Below are 5000 nucleotides of genomic sequence, written 5' to 3'. Positions count from 1 at the left end.
CGTCCGCTTCCTGAAGTCTTTTATATCTAAGTTGGATAAGGGTATTTCGAGCTGGATGTGACACATATAGAAGAAAAAATCTTTCTGGTGTTGAGTTTCATTTGGAGCAAATATCCCAGTGGACCGACTCTCACTCTTCATAGTGTAGCTGAATTCTAGCATATCTCTTGATTTTCAAACCCTGAACATAAGATTGGAAGTTTATTAGTTTATTGCTCCTCGGAAAGAAGGCTCTGTGTTCACCAGAACTTTTTTTTCTGAAGGTAAAAGGCAAAAAAAGAATTGATGATTTTCTGAGGCAGCCTACGCTCATTTTTATCTTTAATTTTTTCTCTTATTTTCTTTTATTCTACTTTCTTTCTTTAACATTCCCATTTCCCGTATTATCTTTTATGCTGAAAATATTATCAATTAAAGTTTGGTTATAATGACGATGATGATGATTATTATTAGTATCATTAATATTATTATTATTATTATTATTATTATTATTATTATTATTATTATTATTATTTTTATTATTATTATTATTATTATTATTATTATTATTATTATTATTATTATTATTATTATTATTATTATTATTATTATTATTAGCTAAGATACAACACTTATTGGAAAAGCAAGATGCCATAGCCCAAGTGCTCGAACAAAGAAAATTAGCCTATTGAAGAAAGGAATAAAAAGCAAATGAACTACAATTGAAGCAATGAACAATTAATATAAAATATTATGATAAAAAGTTACAAAATTAAAACCTATCTTTCAAATTAAACTTTAAAGATAAACTTATATCAACTGTTCAACATAAAAACATTCGCTCTAAGTTCACCGATTTAACTGACTTACTATAGGAAGATTATTCCACAATCTAGTCATAGCAAGAATATTATAGTATTGAGCCTGAAGATGGAGGAGTTATGAGTATTAGAATTAATTGCATAACAATAAGGATGGTCCGAATTATAGTAAGTTTTAATCTCCATGCACAAATATCTAAATGAACAACAGTACCAGAGATTGATATCTAGATCTGGAATGAGAAATTTAATAGACCACTTTCTTGAACAAAAAATTAAAATGAGAGTCAGTAGTTAAATACCAGAAAGATCAATACCTGACACTAGGCAAAACGAAAGAAGTTAAACAATTCCTCAGAATTGATGGATCACCGAAATTCTTTAATCTTTATCAACAAGCTAATTTTTTTTTATAGAGAATAAAAACGGAAATTTTTTTTTCTTAAACTCACATTTGATTTGAAGAATCAATCCTAAAGTTTTAAAAAGACGTATAAAGTTAAAGAAACATTATCAATGCTGATTATTATTATTATTATTATTATTATTACTATCCAAGCTACAACCCTAATTGGAAAAGCAAGATGCTATAAGCCCAGGGGCTCCAATAGGGAAAAATAGCCCAATGAGGAAAGGAAATAAGGAAATAAATAACTGAAGAGAACAAATTAACAATAAATCATTCTAAAAAAAGTAATGTCAAAAGAGATATATCATATATAAACTATTAACAACGTCAACAACAAAAATGTCATATATAAACTATAAAAAGACTCATGTCCGTCTGGTCAACAAAAAAGCATTTGCTCCAACTTTGAACTTTTGAAGTTCTACTGATTCAACAACCCGATTAGGAAGATCATTCCACAACTTGGTAACAGCTGGAATAAAACTTCTAGAGTACTGCGTAGTATTGAGTCTTATGATGGAGAAGGCCTGGCTATTAGAATTAACTACCTGCCTAGTATTACGAACAGGATAGAATTGTCCAGGGAGATCTGAATCATACTTTGAGTACTTTAGGGTTCAACTTCACTCCCAATAATTTGTAGCAAACACTAATTTTAGATAGACATCTATTGAGGAATTCTACCACTCCAGACCTATGTTTAGGGGATGGAATTGAATCAAAGCGAGTAACATCCTCTGCATATGCTACAAGCTTCTTTTCTAGGAAAACTATATATCATGTGTATGGTATGACAGGTAATGCGCCAAAAACATTACGTGAAGAAAGGCAGATATCACATTCCTAAACAGTACTCACTTTGGTGGCCATCAACAGCAACGCTTTGCAATGTATTAATCAAAATTTTAAAAAGACCTACCCTCTCCTAATCATATATGTCTGAAAACAAGGGTATCACGATTTACACGGAAAAGGACGCTAATAAGATAGAGAACAATCATATGGATTTCCTGACCATAATCAAGGGTTTCTGTACACCATTGGAAATTACTAGAACGGTGTCACATCATGCTCCAAGCCCTTTACGAAATTCATATTGCAAAGTAAGGAATACATCATTTCTTTCAGCATATATATTGATAAGTTTTGCCAATTGAAGTTATTTTTTTTTTTTTTTTTTAGATAATGTAGGTGTTATTGGAAATTGGGCGATAATAAGTTAAATTAGATCTCCGGAAAACATTAATCTCTCTCTCGGAGCAATTTCTGCTTTTTCAGGTCATTACAAAATGAGGTATAACGAGATCGTCTTTCACAGAAGAGCTCTCTAAAGTAATTAAATATATTTTGATGTATCATACCGTCCTATCATACATAAGGATATTCCAATTGAAATAGATCATCCTCATCATCATACACATCATCATCATCTTCGTCATCATCATCATCTCCTCCTTCGCAAAGGGCCTCAGTTATATTTTACCAGGCGTCTCTATCTTGAGCTTGGCTATCATTACTTTTCCATTCATCATTTACTCCCCGCTTCCTAGTTTTCAGCCATGTAGGCCTGGGTCTTCCAACTCTTCTATCGCCTTTTGGAGCCCAGTGCGAAGAGCTTGTCCCAAAAAATCTCTATCCACCCCCCACCATGATCTCATCCACATGTTGCACTTAAGTAATCTCACTTAAAGTTTCATTTATAACCGTGCCCTGCCAATTAGCTCCCAGTATTCTTCTAAAGGTTTTGTTTTCAAATCTACAAAATTTGTTAGATATTGTTCCATTGTCATACCACGACTCATATCCGTCCAGTAACACCATTCTCACTAAACTGATATATAGCCTGATTTTTTTATGTAATTTCGGGCGATTTGATTTCCAAGTTTTATATAACCCAGTTCCTGTCATTTTTTTTTCCCAATATCTCGATAAACTGTAATTCTAAAGACCACGTGTTAATTATGATATTTCCTAAATACTTAAAAATATTACACCTCAATAATCCTTTCTCCTTCCAACGATATTAAATCTTCCATTGCATATTCCATTCTCATCATCTCTGTCTTCCTTCTATTGATTTTATCCTAACTTTATGTGATATTCTATGCATTCTGGAAAGCAAGTTTTGTAAGTCATGTGGTGTTTTGCTAATAAGGTCCGCGTCATCAGCATAATCTAGCTCTCCTAATTTCTGTGATTAATCCAGTTCAATCCTTCATCAATATCCCCAAACTGTTTTGCGCATTACAAAATCCATGATGAGGATGAAATACATAGAGGACAATTCATTCCATTGGAGTACTTCACTGTTCACTGGAAACTGATTTGATAGGACTACATTAACATTAACTTTGCACTTGCTATGCTCATGAACATAGATAACCAAATTTTTGTAATTAAGAGGCATTTCATAATAACGTATTACTCTCCAAAAAATTGGCCCCTGCTGACTATAAAAGGTTTATTCATAGTTAACAACTGACATTCAAAGTGGATTTCTATATCATCTGCATTTCTGTACTACATGTATAAAGATGGAAATTTGGTCAGTGCAACTTCTACATTTTTGAAATTCTGCTTGTTCATCTATCAGCTTTTCATCAATGTTTCTCTTTAGTCACTTTAGATTGAGCACCTATATATGTTAATGACAACAGATATAGATGTGATACCTCTAACCTTAAAGCATTCTGTCAGATCTCCCTGTATTTGTAATTTTCACCAACACTCCTAGCTCACAGTTATCAGGTTTTCACTCTTCATGCCACATTCTACAGAATAATCTTGTAAGTATTTTGCTAGTTATTTTATTCTTGATTCTTTAAGTAATATTTTCGACTTCAGACAAACTGGATTCATTCATTGGTACATCAAAGTTTTCCTAAGCTTCAAGTATATAAATCAAAATCCCTTCATATCTCTTATTCATGACCTCAATAAAGTGTTCCATCCAATGTTGCCTTTCTTTATCTTCAGTTGCTATAACAGATCAATCTCTATTTTTAATAAGTATATGATTTTCCTTTTTTCGCCACATAGAGATTTCATTATTAATTATATGAGCAATTCTTACACCATAGCCACTTCCTGAATTCAAAGCTTTGTCAGCCTCATTTACTTCCCTGTCTAGGTATTCTCTCCAGCCATTCCTGGTCTTTCTTTCGACCTCACTATCAATACTGCAATACTTAGCAGGCTCTACCTTGTAACTCTTATTACTCCCTCCAAAACGTTCAACAACCAGTCTCTATCTTTGTCTCTTTTGTATAGTATCGCAAGTATTATTTGATATATATGTCTTTTTCCTTGCAATTGAAGGTACCAAAACTTCACTACAAATTGACTGATCGGTTTTCTTAATTTTACACCATTCTACACTAAATTTTCTGCTATTTGTCTCCTAAAATCTCTAAGCCTTCAAATCCAATTCTACATTACATAGCAAATATTTTTCTGTACCCATTTTCTAGAAGCTTAATTGCATGTAACCTAGATATTCTATCTACATTACTGTTGGGTGCTTTCAGTTTTAATTTCAGTGTAACAATGAAGACCTGGTGATCACTATCAGTATCAGCACCTTTATAGCTTCTAACATTTCTCAGACTCCTTTCTTTATTGATGGCTATTTTATTTATTTGATCTTTGTGATTGCCACATGGTGAAGTCCGTGTATATTTGTAGAATTCTTTGCGCTGAAAAGATTGATTGTTCAAAAAAAAAATTATAGAATTAGGTTTATTTTCATATGCAACCTTGCCAAGACCCTAAGCGGTCATTATATTCTCTTT

Source organism: Palaemon carinicauda, chromosome 26, assembly GCF_036898095.1.
Source record: "Palaemon carinicauda isolate YSFRI2023 chromosome 26, ASM3689809v2, whole genome shotgun sequence".
Lineage (NCBI taxonomy): Eukaryota > Metazoa > Arthropoda > Malacostraca > Decapoda > Palaemonidae > Palaemon > Palaemon carinicauda.
This window is presented reverse-complemented; position numbering follows the sequence as displayed.